This window comes from Triticum urartu, chromosome 5 (genome assembly GCF_003073215.2).
Source record: "Triticum urartu cultivar G1812 chromosome 5, Tu2.1, whole genome shotgun sequence".
NCBI classification, from domain to species: domain Eukaryota; kingdom Viridiplantae; phylum Streptophyta; class Magnoliopsida; order Poales; family Poaceae; genus Triticum; species Triticum urartu.
In genome coordinates, this window is record NC_053026.1 from 363,170,168 (window position 1) to 363,185,845 (window position 15,678).

Sequence of the window (15,678 nt, forward strand, 5' to 3'; positions counted from 1 at the left end):
CAGGAGATCATTGTTATCATGGCTTATGTGATATGGGTGCTAGTGCTAGTGCAATACCTTACGACTTATACAAAGAAATTATGCATGATATTGCACCTGCTGAGATAGAAGATATTGATGTCACAATTAAACTTGCCAATAGAGATACTATTTCACCAATGGGAATTGTTAGAGATGTTGAAGTCTTGTGTGGGAAAACTAAATATCCTGCTGATTTTCTTGTTCTTGGTTCCCCACAAGATAGCTTTTGTCCCATTACATTTGGTAGATCATTCTTAAACACTGTTAATGCTAGGATAGATTGCAAAAAGTATGTTGTTACTGTCGGTTTAGATGATATGCCTCATGAATTTAATTTCTCTAAATTTAGTAGACAACACCGTGAAGAAGAATTACCTAGTAAGGATGAAATTATTGGTCTTGCTTCTATTGCCGTACCTCCTAGTGATCCTTTAGAACAATATTTGCTAGACCATGAAAATGATATGTTTATGAATGAAAGAAGAGAAATATATGAAGTATTCTTTAAACAGGAACCTATTCTGAAGCACAATTTGCCTGTTGAAATCCTAGGGGATCCTCCTCCACCCAAGGGTGATCCCGTGTTTGAGCTTAAACCGTTGCCTGATACTTTTAAATATGCTTATCTTGATGAGAAAAAGATATATCCTATTATTATTAGTGCTAACCTTTCAGAGCATGAGGAAGAGAGATTATTGAAAACTCTGAAGAAGCACCGTTCTGCTATTGGGTATACTCTTGATGATCTTAAGGGCATTAGTCCCACTCTATGTCAACATAAAATAAATTTGGAAGAAGATGCTAAACCAGTTCGTGATCATCAACGACGGCTGAATCCTAAAATGAAATAAGTGGTAAGAAAGGAAATACTAAAGCTCCTCGAGGCAGGTATAATTTATCCCGTTGCTGATAGTCAGTGGGTAAGTCCTGTCCATTGTGTCCCTAAGAAGGGAGGTATTACTTTCATTCCTAATGATAAAGATGAATTGATTCCTCAAAGAATTATTACATGTTATAGGATGGTAATTGATTTCCGCAAATTGAATAAGGACACTAAAAAGGATCATTACCCCTTACCTTTTATCGATCAAATGCTAGAAAGATTATCCAAACATACACATTTTGCTTTCTAGATTGTTATTCTGGTTTCTCTCAAATACATGTGTCAGCCAAGGATCAATCAAAGACTACTTTTACTTGCCCTTTTGGTACTTTTGCTTATAGAAGTATGCCTTTTGGTTTATGTAATGCACCTGCTACCTTTCAAAGATGCATGATGGCTATATTTTCTGAATTTTGTGAAAAGATTTGTGAGGTTTTCATGGACGATTTCTCCGTCTATGGATCTTCTTTTGATGATTGCTTGAGAAACCTTGATCGAGTTTTGCAGAGATGTGAAGAAACTTATCTTGTCTTGAATTGGGAAAAGTGCCACTTTATGGTTAATGAAGGTATTGTCTTAGGGCATAAAGTTTCTGAAAGAGGTATTGAAGTTGATAAAGCCAATGTTGATGCTATTGAAAAGATGCCATGCCCCAAGGACATCAAAGGTATAAGAAGTTTCCTTGGTCACGCCGGATTTTATTGGAGGTTCATTAAGGACTTCTCAAAAATTTCTCGGCCCGTGACTAATTTATTACAAAAAGATATACCATTTGTCTTTGATGATGATTGTGTAGAAGCATTTGAAATACTTAAGAAAGCATTGATCTCTGCACCTATTGTTCAGCCACCTGATTGGAATTTACCCTTTGAAATTATGTGTGATGCTAGTGATTATGCTGTAGGTGCTGTTCTAGGGCAAAGAGTTGATAAGAAATCAAACGTTATTCAATATGCTAGTAAAACCCTAGACAATGCTCAAAGAAATTATGCTACTACTGAAAAAGAATTCTTAGCAGTTGTATTTGCTTGTGATAAGTTCAGACCTTATATTGTTGATTCTAAAGTAACTATTCACACTGATCATGCTGCTATTAAATATCTTATGGAAAAGAAAGATGCTAAACCTAGACTTATTAGATGGGTTCTCTTGCTACAAGAATTTGACTTACATATTGTTGATAGAAAGGGAGTTGAGAACCCCGTTGCAGACAACTTGTCTAGGTTAGAAAATGTTCTTAATGACCCACTACCTATTGATGATAGCTTTCCTAATGAGCAATTAAATGTCATAAATGCTTCTCATACTGCTCCATGGTATGCTGATTATGCTAATTACATTGTTGCCAAATTCATACCACCTAGTTTTACATACCAACAAAAGAAAAAGTTCTTCTATGATTTGAGGCATTACTTTTGGGATGACCCACATCTTTATAAAGAAGGAGTAGATGGTGTTATTAGACGTTGTGTACCTGAGCATGAACAGGAACAGATCCTACGCAAGTGTCACTCCGAAGCTTATGGAGGACACCATGCTAGAGATAGAACTGCACATAAGGTATTGCAATCTAGTTTTTATTGGCCTACTCTCTTCAAGGATGCCCGTAAGTTTTTCTTATCTTGTGATGAATGCCAAAGAATTGGTAATATTAGTAGACGTCAAGAAATGCCTATGAACTATTCACTCATTATTGAACCATTTGATGTTTGGGGCTTTGACTATATGGGACCTTTTCCTGCCTCTAATGGTTATACACATATTTTAGTTGCTGTTGATTACGTTACTAAGTGGGTAGAAGCTATTCCAACAAGTAGTGCTGATCATAACACTTCTCTTAAAATGCTTAAAGAAGTTATTTTTCCAAGATTTGGAGTCCCTAGATATTTAATGACTGATGGTGGTTCACATTTTATTCATGGTGCTTTCCGTAAAATGCTTGCTAAGTATGATGTTAATCATAGAATTGCATCCCCTTATCACCCTCAGTCTAGTGGTCAAGTAGAATTGAGTAATAGAGAGCTCAAATTAATTTTGCAAAAGACTGTCAATAGGTCTAGAAAGAATTGGTCCAAGAAAGTTGATGATGCATTATGGGCCTATAGAACTGCATATAAAAATCCTATGGGTATGTCTCCGTATAAAATGGTTTATGGAAAAGCATGTCACTTACCTCTCGAACTAGAACATAAGGCATATTGGGCTATTAAAGAGCTCAACTTATTTTTCAAACTTGCCGGTGAGAAGAGGTTATTTGATATTAGCTCACTTGATGAATGGAGAACCCAAGCCTATGAAAATGCCAAGTTGTTTAAAGAAAAAGTTAAAAGATGGCATGACAAAAGGATACAAAAGCGTGAGTTTAATGTAGGTGATTATGTATTGCTATACAACTCTGTTTAAGATTTTTTGCAGGAAAACTTCTCTCTAAATGGGAAGGTCCTTACGTTATCGAGGAGGTCTATCGTTCCGTGCCATAAAAATCAACAATTTCGAAGGCACAAATCTGAAGGTGGTGAACGGTCAAAGAATTAAACATTATATCTCAGGTAATCCTATAAATGTTGAAACCAATGTTATTGAAACCCGTAACCCCGGAGGAATACATAAGGACACTTTCCGGAACATTTCAGACTCCGAAAAGGAATAGGTATGTGGTACGGTAAGTAAACCAACTCCAAAATAGTTTTAAGGCAATATTTCTCTGTTTTGGAATATTTAGAAAAATAGAAAAATAAGAGTAGTCCGGGAAGGACACGAGGCCTCCACGAGGGTGGAGGGCGCGCCCCCTACCTCGTGGGCACCTCGTGCGCTCTCCGGACTCCGTTTTCTTACACGACACGTATTTTGGTCGGTAAAAATTCATTATATAATCTCCCGGGAGGTTTTGACTCCCTATCATGCAATTATCCTCTGTTTGTGTTTCGAGCTTTGTTGCTGCTGCAGATTAGAGCAAGATGTCTTCGCAAGAGTCAGTCGGGGAGAGCCGGGTGTCTCATCCGGCACCGAGATCAATGACAAACAACAATGTTGACTCTTTGGGCCAGCAACGGAGGAAGAAGATGGAGGCCGAATTGAAGAGATAGATGCCATGGAAGAGGATCAAGAAGTCACTTCCCGCTTCCGAGCTGGATTCACAATGGGAGAACTGCAGAGCTCGGCTATTCCAAACTCGGTTATCCCTTCCAATGTTAGATTTCTTTCTTATGAGAATATGAAAAAGAGTGTCACTGGTTCTCCCGCAGCTATGCAGCACCCTTGGGTGCAGGGAGCTTTGGCTGTTACAGGAAAACTCCGAAAGGAAATAATGGACCTCAAGCAGCAAGTCAATAAGCTCGAGGAGGAGAATCGTATCCTGAGGGGCATCATCGCCAAGAATACTCACATCACCATCCCCGAAAAGAGAGACATAATCACATGGGTATGGGCACTCCCCTTGGCAACTGCCAAGCTTGGGGGAGTGCCCCGGTATCGTATCACCATCACTTTTATCTTTACCGTTTTTCTTAGTTCGATCCTTTTGGTATATCTTGATCTAGTAGAATAAAAGTTCTTAGTATGATCTAGTTGTGAGTTTTGCTTTATATCCTTCTATGTAATCGAGTCCGTGAGCTATATAATAAAGATTAGTGTTGAGTCAAGGGCTTGATTATTTTGCCATGATCCTAAGTGAATAAAAGAAAAGAGAAAGAAATAAAAAGAAACAAAGAGATCATATGGATCTCATGGAGAGTAATGAGCTCACATAGAAAAAGTATGATGAATAAAAGTTGTTGAGAGTTGACAAACATAGTTTTGGTCATCGTTGCAATTAATAGGAAGTAATAAAGAAAGAGAGGTCTTCACATATAGATATACTATCTTGGACATCTTTTATGATTGTGAGCACTCATTAAAATATGACATGCTAAAAGAGTTGACGTTGGACAAGGAAGACAACGTAATGGGTTATGTTTTCTTACATCTGAGATAAATTATATTGTCATGGATCATCCAACATGGTTGAGCTTGCCTTTCCCCTCATGCTAGCCAAATTCATCGCACCAAGTAGAGATACTACTTGTGCTTCCAAATACCCTTAAACCAGTTTTGCCATGAGAGTCCACCATACCTACCTATGGATTGAGTAAGATCCTCCAAGTAAGTTGTCATCGGTGCAAGCAATAAAAATTGCTCTCTAAATATGTATGACTTATTAGTGTGGGAGAAAATAAACTTTATACGATCGTGTGATATGGAAGAAATAAAAGCGACAGACTGCATAATAAAGGTCCATATCACAAGTGGCAATATAAAGTGACGTTCTTTCGCATTAAGATTTTGTGCATCCAACCATAAAAGCGCATGACAACCTCTGCTTCCCTCTGCGAAGGGCCTATCTTTTACTTTTATCTCCTACCTTGCATAAGAGTCATGGTGATCTTCACCCTTCCTTTTTACATTTTATCCTTTGGCAAGCACAATATGTTGGAAAGATCCTGGTATATATGGCTAATTGGATGTGAGTTTTCATGAACTATTATTGTTGACATTACCCTTGAGGTAAAACGTTGGGAGGCAAAACTATAAGCCCCTATCTTTCTCTATGTCCGATTAAAACTCCATACCCATAAGTATTGCATGAGTGTCAGCAATTGTGAAAGACTATATGATAGTTGAGTATGTGGACTTGCTGAAAAGCTCTTATATGTTGACTCTTTCCTATGTTATGATAAATTGCAATTGCTCCAATGACTGAGATTATAGTTTGTTAGTTTTCAATGAAGTTTATGATTCATACTTGAAATTGTGATTGAATTATTACTCTAGCATAAGAAATTATATGACAAGAATTATATAAGTTGCTGTTCTAAGAATGATCATGATGCCCTCATGTCCGTATTTATTTTTATCGACACCTCTATCTCTAAACATGTGGACATATTTTTCGATTTCGGCTTTCGCTTGAGGACAAGCGAGGTCTAAGCTTGGGGGAGTTGATACGTCCATTTTGCATCATGCTTTTATATCAATATTTATTGCATTATGGGCTGTTATTACACATTATGTCACAATAATTATGCCTATTCTCTCTTATTTTACAAGGTTTACATAAAGAGGGAGAATGCCGGCAGCTGGATTCTGGGCTGGAAAAGGAGCAAATATTAGAGACCTATTGCCAACAGCTCCAAAAGTCCTGAAACTTCACGGAAGACGTTTTCCAATATATAAAAAATACTGAGAGCAAGAAGTTCACCAGGGGGGCCACACCCTTCCCACGAGGGTGGGGGCGCGCCCTACCCCCCTGGGCGCGCCCCCTACCTCGTGGGCCCCCTGGTGGCCCTCCGATGGCCATCTTCTGCTATATGAGTCTTTCGAGAAAAAAATAATCATAAGCCATCTTCTCCGGACGAAACTCCGCCGCCACGAGGCGGAACCTTGGCGGAACCAATCTAGGGCTCTGGCAGCTGTTCTGCGGGGAAACTTCCCTCTGGGAGGGGGAAATCATCGCCATCGTCATCACCAACGCTCCTCTCATCGGGAGAGGGCAATCTCCATCAACATCTTCACCAGCACCATCTCCTCTCAAAACCCTAGTTCATCTCTTGTATCCAATTCTTGTCTCCAAGTCCGGGATTGGTACCTGTGGTTGCTAGTAGTGTTAATTACTCCTTGTAGTTGATGCTAGTTGGTTTATTTGGTGGAAGATCATATGTTTAGATCCTATATGCATATTAATACCCCTCTGATTATGAACATGAATATGCTTTGTGAGTAGTTACGTTTGTTCCTGAGGACATGGGAGAAGTCTTGCTATTAGTAGTCATGTGAATTTGGTATTCGTTCGATATTTTGATGAGATGTATGTTGTCATCCCTCTAGTGGTGTCATGTGAACGTCAACTACATGACACTTCACCATTGTTTGGGCCTAGAGGAAGGCATTGGGAAGTAGTAATAAGTAGATGATGGGTTGCTTCGTAAGGGGCTGATTTGGATCCATATGTTTCATGCTATGGTTAGGTTTACCTTAATACTTTTTTGTAGTTGCGGATGCTTGCAATAGAGGTTAATCATAAGTGGGATGCTTGTCCAAGTAAGGACAGTACCCAAGCACCGGTCCACCCACATATCAAATTATCAAAGTACCGAACGCGAATCATATGAACGTGTGATGAAAACTAGCTTGATGATATTCCCATGTGTCCTCGGGAGCGCTTTTCTCTATATAAGAGTTTGTCCAGGCTTGTCCTTTGCTACAAAAAGGATTGGGCCACCTTGCTGCACTTTATTTACTTTTGTTACTTGTTGCTCGTTACAAATTATCCTATCACAAAACTATCTGTTACCACTTATTTCAGTACTTGCAGAGAATACCTTGTTCTGGAAACCGCTTATCATTTCCTTCTGCTCCTCGTTGGGTTCGACACTCTTACTTATCGAAAGTACTACGATAGATCCCCTATACTTGTGGGCCATCAAGGACTACACGGTTCCGCAAGAGAGGTCGCACTCTTTCGTGTCTGCTTACGTTATGCATCACTTAATCTTACATGCTATTGTATTGTCCTGTTCACCGATTAGACTCCGAGTCAGCTCCAAACTAATGGTTGAACTTGAGTTTTTAAATGGTTGTGGGGTACATATCGGGGCCACAATCAATAGTATCTATCTACTATCTAGTTAATCTCTGGTGTCTACTATGAGTTTCATGTTGGGTGGGAAACAAACAGTAAAGAAGCCATTATCTGTATTTTTTAACTGAAGCCATTATCTGCCTGCTATCATTGGTTTTGGGTCTATCCACAAGTTGCTACCATCACTCTGGATTTTTGCATGCACTCCTTACATAATCTCACAATTGGAACTGAACATGTAGAGCAAAAGAGACGAGCCTTGCATGGCAATAAAATTTCATGCAGACGTCGCTCCATGGTAGGCGCAAAGGCAGCCCCCCTCCACCCATTTCGGATTGTAATCAAGAGGAAGATAACTGTTCTGAGGGGGATTCAGAAGGAGAAGACCACTCCTATTTACCCCCTGAGGTCTTCGCTCTAACTTGGCATGCTGATGTTGGTTATATCATGCATATGGTGCCTTGCATTGCTTACTTTATACATCAAATATGTCATCTGCTTAGTTTAGACATGCTTTGTGTGAATGCCATCTGTTTAGTTTCTTCATCGTTATGTGAATTATGCAACACCATCTTGTTTAGCCAGGCATCATATATGTGAATTTTGCAATGCCATCCTGCTTAGCAGTCATCTTATATGTGAATTATATCAGGCCATCCTTTTTTTCATTACGTATTACATTTGTCAACAATGTTAGTACATTCAACTACTCTTCGTGTGCATCAGCCATTTGACACGGTGATGGAAAATTCTGGAGTGAAAACAAGGTCTTCAGAGCAGACTATGCTATCTGACGAAGCGCATATCTCGCTGGTTACGGATAGCTCCTCAGAGGAGGATTCAGAGACAGATGACCAGTCCTATTCCCCCCAGGTGTATGCTCTAACTTGGCAGGGTTATGTTGCTCATATCGTGCGTATGGTGTCTTGCATTGCTATGTCATTTGATTAGTTTAGACATGCTTTGTGTGAATGCCACCTGTTTAGTGTCTAATTACCATATATGTGAATTATGCAATGCCATCTTGTTGCAAGACATTATATATGTGAATTATGCAATGCTATCTTGTTGCAAGGCATTATATATGTGAATTATGCAATGCCATGCTGTTTAGCCAATCATCATGTATGTGAATTATATCATGCTATCATTTTTTGTATTACATGTTCCATTTGTCGACAATGTTTGTATATTCAACTACTCTTCCTGTGCATCAGCCATTTGAAGCGGTGATGGAAGTATCTGGAGTGAAAACAAGGTATTCAGAGCAGACAATGCTACCTGCTGAAGCAGACATCTTGCTGGTTACAGAGAGCTCCTCAGAGGAGGATTCAGAGACTGATGACCAGTCCTATTTCCCCCCTGAGGTCTATGCTCAAACTTGGCAGGGTTATATTACCCATGTCATGCATGTTGTCTTGCATTGCTTAGTTTTTACATCATATATGGATTGCCATCTGCTTACTTGCTTACTATATAAATCATATATTTGAATTATATCATGCCATCATGTTTACATACACAACATCTATCTGAATTATGGCATGGCAACCCATTTAATAAAGACATCATATAGTTATATCATCTCATCCTGTTTAGTGTTTACAGTCATCATATTTTGAATTATGTCATTCTATCCGTGAATTATATCATGCTATCATGTTTCCATAGGCGGCATGTATGTGAATTATGGCATGCCAACCTATTTAATAAACACATTATATAGTTATATCATGTCATCCTGTTTACATAGTCATCATATTTTGAACTATGTCTTTCCATCTTTTTTAGTTAGCCATCATAATGTGAAATTGTGTCATGCTATCCTGTTTAGTTAGCCATCATATATGTGAAATTGTGTCATGCTATCCTGTTTGGTTAGACAACATAAATGTGAATTATTTCATGCCCTCTTTTATTCCCCACTATCCATTGCACTGTCTATCATACAATGTCTATACTTCAATTACTTTTCTTGTTTATCAGCCATTTGAATTGGAGAGGGTGATGGCAGTATCTAAGGGAGTAACAACACGGTCTTCAGAAAAGATAGTGCTACCAGTTGATGCAGATAGAACCACGGTTGTACTTGCCCAAGAACCAGCCCACCACACATAACCCAGACTCTCGCAGATTGTACCCCTACCCAGTTGGACAGAGAACCAGCTACACCCCTTCTAACCCCAACCCGCAGATAGTAACCCAGTTCCAGTTGACACACACGTCTCCACCACAGAGCACCCAAACACGAGCAGTTAGTAAGGGAACTGCAGTGCCCAAAGCACGAGGACCACCACTCCGAATCCCAACTCAACGCTTAAAGGAGAAGAAGATTTGTTCTCAGGTCAGGTTCTGTAGCTATGGTTCATACTCCTTTGCTCTTGCATGACTGTATTTACTCATACCAACTATTTTCAAATTTGAAGGATGGAATTGAAACTCCAATGGCGCAACAGGTATGTTTTAAACCTGTTTCTTTAACTGGTTTGCTGTTGTAACCTGCTCTATGTTGATTTCAGTTTCAATTGAATAAACAAGTTATGTTCTCATGTCATGCACATTACAAGTGTTGTTATTGCTCTATAGTTACCCACACTTATATTCTGTCTATTCTGCTTTGTCTTGAACAAATATTATTTGAACTGTGTCTCTATCTTGATTTGGCAACAAAAACTAGAATGATATAGACCATAAAGTGACCATGGTACATAGATATATGTTTGTTTCATGTTGTTATCCTGTCCACTTTACTACTGAACTGATTTACCAAAATGAGTTTCATATACAACATGGTAAACATGTGATGTGTCTGCTTGTTTCTCTTTTAGAATGCGGACAAAATATTGGAGAATAGTACCCCGTTATGCAATGGTAAAGAAGTAATGCAGATAAGGTTCAAGATAGTGAGACATCCCTGTTGTTCTCCAAGAAAGCTGATAAAAACTATCTTACGACAGTGAGAGAACCCAAAAGTCTAGTCTTGATGTAGTGTTCGAGTTACTGGCCACTACTACTGGCACCGCTCTTCGAACTCGCTTGTGATATTGTCTGACATCGCACACGATTTGCAAACAGCAACTGTGTTCATGCTTGCACACGTTTCCACTCTGTGAACCGTGTCGGATTATGGTGTATATCGCAAACGTTTGTGCTTTACCAGCCGTGTGTGCTGTAACGACCCGGAGGGCATAATTTCACCGTAATTTAATTGCTGCTATTTCAAATTGTATCGAGTTTGGATTTGAATTTGAACGTATGTTGTAGCTTTATTTATATCCATCAGGTTCAAACAACTAATGCATTATTCGATTCATAGGTACATATGTTCAAGAATTACATAAGAGCAAATAAAGAATGATGAACCACAATTGTATACTCGTACTATTAAAGACGGTAAAGAAAGACACGAAATACATTCTGGTTGCTGAACAAGGTGAAGCGGAATGCCCATATTGTGCCTATCGGATTCCGGGCTCCGCTGACCCTGTATAGATTCGAACTGTGGGGTGCATGCGAACAACTCAACCTCCTAGTCTGCCTACTCATTGCTCTCATGGCCTAAGCTCGCCAATTCTTTCGATATCCTGAAAGGGAGAATGGTCAGGCCGAGCAAAGCCCATGGTCATCCGTTTACCGAGGTGCACCAATAATGGCCCAAATCCTCACGCTCCGCGAGCCTGTTAAGCCCCCTAAGCTCCATAAGCTATCTTCCACCTCAATAACGATGGGGCGAACAATGGCAGCCTCGAGCACTAGGCGCTTAGGCAAACCCATGAAACACTAACCAAAGGTGTACCATGCGAAAACAAGAAAAACAACCTCAGGAGACGGTGCGTGTTCTATAGCTAGAGTGATAAAGGCGAGACAACGAGGAGTCTGCAGCAAACTAGTCAACTCCCCCAACAAAACACCAAAAAAACTCTACTTCTCACTCGCTCCCCGCTCCTAACCGCGACTGGACCTGTCTAGCCGGCTTCTGAATATTCATCCCAATAACTCTCTCTCTCGTCCCCCTCTAAGGTGGTGTCTAGGCTATATGGCCTTGGTCCTCTTCCCCCAAAATGGAAGCGGGAAGGGATCTCACAATGGCCAAATTCAAATGGAGACAACTAGTACATGTTATCCTGATGAAAGGTGGTCTTCACCTGCAAAGCTTCTGGTCGTGACGCCGTGGTGGGCTCGGTGATGACCTCCGTCCTGGCGGACTTTGGTCTTGTTGCATGGAAATGGAAACCTTTGGCTGATTCCTCGGGACTCTGCACCTGTGTTTGCCTCCTTAGCACCAACGAGGAAACTGCTATACTACGCCCGCTGGCGCCCGCTTGACCTTGGTCGTCATGGCTTGCGTCACCCGAGCCTCATGGGGTGAGGGCTTGCATAGAGATCTCCGCTCCTTAGGAGCCAGCCTGAGGAGGCCGCTCCTTCTAGAGGTCTTGGCGTCGTCCGCATCGCGAGGCTTGGCCCCTCGCGAGGGTCTTGAACAAAGTCATGTGCGATTGTAGAAGGTGGGCCGTACCAAGGACCGTCGATGGAGCCACGTCATGGGCCGCAGGCAGGCAAGTCCGGAGTACCACCCATTACCCAGAACGCCGACAGTAGCCCCCGGGCCCAAGGCACGCTCGGACTTGGCGCAAGCCCAAACAAAACACCCACAAAACGCATCGGACTTGCTTTTGAACGAGCCGAGAAAGACACCCAAAGAGAGGCAAAAGGACCAAGGTTGGAGCCAGCCCGAGAGAACCAAGACCCCAAGAACCGCATGGCGATAACCTCGAGAAATCCAGACGACAATGGAGCATTCCAGATGAGAGACCGAAACATAAAGCGAGGAAGTGACGACGTCTCTGCATATCCCAACACACCAACAGCACGAGAGACAAACCACAATCCCGAGAAACACAACCCGAGGCTCTACAACCCAATGGGCTGCACCGTGCCTCTCCGAGACCAGCGTCTTCATCTCGTGTAAACGCCTATACGTCTAAATTGCTCTAAGATACGCCACATTGACACCTCATCTCCCCAGCAACGGCCCCTCTCCAAATGAGAATTCTAACCACCAAAGTCAGCCCCTACACTCCGGCAGCAAGCGCGAAAACCTAATGTCCGCCGAGCGAAATCACAAATGAGGAAGACCGCAACACTACGAAAGAAATGCCAACTTCGGGCGCAGTTGATGATCCGATGACTTAATGTCACCACGGGTCCATCGGTATGTGCATACGTACTGATACTCGCTTTATTCCTCTAATGAGGTTCAAGAACAGTGAGTGATCGACCAGCCTGAGAGCCACTGTGGAAAGTTAGTCGCACGCGCCGTAAGTTCATATCCTCCCTCAGTTTTTGTATAAAACCATTTATCACACCAAGCAGTCCTAGTAGGTCTGAGAGAGGGGATTGCCACCGGCGCTCAATCTCCCCTCATACCATGTGCACCAAACACGAGCTTATGCCACACTCAACCTCAACCAACTCGTATTCAGTTTTATCAATTCCTCTTCAAATGACCAGTCACTTACGACTCACTCCACTCTTATATCTATATATATATAATATTTATTACTTCACATTCTCTCTTCCATATCAAATTATTTCTAAATCTAAACAAAAAGATAAAATCAAATAAATGGATAGATAAACAAGACAAATTAATTGAATGTACAAGAATCATTGTATGATAGACGCAATGGATAGTGTGGAATAACATAGGGCATGAAATCATTCACATTTATGTTGTCTAACCAAACAGGATAGCATGACACAATTTCACATATATGATGGCTAACTAATCAGGATAGCATGACACAATTTCACATATATGATGGCTAACTAAAAAAGATGGAAAGACATAATTCAAAATATGATGAATATGTAAACATGATGACATGATATAACTACATAATGTGTTTATTAAATAGGTTGGCATGCCATAATTCACATACATGCCGCCTATGGAACATGATAGCATAAATAATCACGATAGAAACATAATCAAAATATGATACATAAACCACTAAACAGGATGAGATATATAACTAAATATGTCTTAAATTAAATGTGCCATCCTATTAATTCAATAAAAATGTTGTTAGTAAACAATGCATTATATAATTCAAACTATATTATATAGTAGCAATAACAGATAAATCACAATATATGGGTAAAAAACCTAAGCAATGCAAACAATATGCCATGACATAAATAACCCGCCAAGTTTAACAAACCTCAGAAAGACGTCATAGTCTCTAACCTCTTATCTCTCTTAACCACAAGATTCTGCCCCTCAGCAGTAGCGCCATCGCTCTTACTCTGCAATACCTGTTTCACTCTCAAACTCCATCACCCCAAATCGTCAAGAAGAAAATAGTAATATACAAAACATTGTCACAAAAAACAGTAAACTAAAAAATAGCCTGATAATTCACAAACCATCAGATCGGCGCTAACAGCCAGGCATCACACATCCACATATATAATGCCTTGCAACAAGAATACATTGCATAAATCTCCAACTACCCCATCACACTTCAACAACATGCATTGCCATATCACATATATGTAATCACACCCTAACATCTCGCCTCACACACAGCATCCTAAACTAATCCAAATCCCATCCAGCCATGCAACCACACCATACCACGATATGACAACATACCCTCCACACGTAGCAGCACACACCTGCGAATAGACCCCCTGCCTCACTACTCCAATCTCCTCCTCCTTCGCAAGACCTATCAGCACCAGCCGACCATCATCCACTCCTCACAAATAGTATCCTCGAACGACCGCTCTCCTTCACTCCAAATCCTCTCACTCACCTGCCACAACATCCAATGCACACGAACAGCTCCTAACTACTCACATCGGCTGACAAATTAATAACCTAATGAAACAAAGCCCTAACAATAATTCAAATAACAACCACTAAGTAACGCCCCACAATCACTATATACGCCTGCGACTCAACAAGATGCCTTTCGCAGAATCACCCATATCACGCCATAAACACTAACAACACCGATCGCACCACACCCAAAGCGCATGTCCCAAACTAAACTACAATATACCCCTGTTATAAATAAGCCTAATTTAACACCACAGGCCACTCAACTTATCACCAACATCAGGCATGCCAAGTAGACCGAAACTCAGGGGCAACTAGATGCTTCTCCTTCTGAATCCCCCTACACATACTCCCCCTCCTATACACATCCAAAATGGGTGGGCAGCGGTTGCCTTCGGCCCTACCCAGCGGAGCCAACGTCGGCATGAAATTTACTCATGCAAGACGGCTCGCCTTTGCTCAATGTCGTTCCAGTGAATTCTCACACACATCAAAAATCCAGACTATGCTACAACTGATAAGACCACAAACCAATATAGCACACTAATGCGCATCAAAAAACAATAATGGCCTACCCACCCACACACCTAACTCAAGTAACACCGAACCTAAACTACATAGAATACATACTAGATGGCCAAACCCCACCACCACCTCTAAAACTCAACTCCAACCATATAGCGACTCCGAGTCTAACTCCGCCTGAAACGACCACTACAACACCATGTAAGCATTAAGTCGATACAAAACGAACAACACATGGACCCTCCTCGACAACCGATAGTCCCTGACCCACCAATATATCAATCATACTTTCAAATAAGAGGTCGTCTAAACCCCAACGAAGCCGACAAAATTGCATAAGCGTTTCCAGCAACCTATCTCTGCAAACTAAATAACATGAACAATACTTTTATAGGATATTTAACACAACAATAACACAAGAATAAAGGCAGCAACTGCCAATCATTTTTATAAAGAAAAGACAAGCCGGCAACTCTTATATAGAACAAACCAACGCTCCCCGCCGACCACATCGAATATCCATCCAAGACTATTTCATCACACTCATACTGATCTCGCCGTTCTACTTTATAATCTAATGTGCGCTACCTCTGGCTGCCTCTACTGGGAAAGCATCCACTATATTACACCCTAACCATAGCATGAAACATATGGATCCAAATCAGCCCCTTGCGAAGCAACGCATAAACTAGGGTTTAAGCTTCTGTCACTCTAGCAACCCATCATCTACTTATTACTTCCCAATGCCTTCCTCTAGGCCAAAATAATGGTGAAGTGTTATGTAGT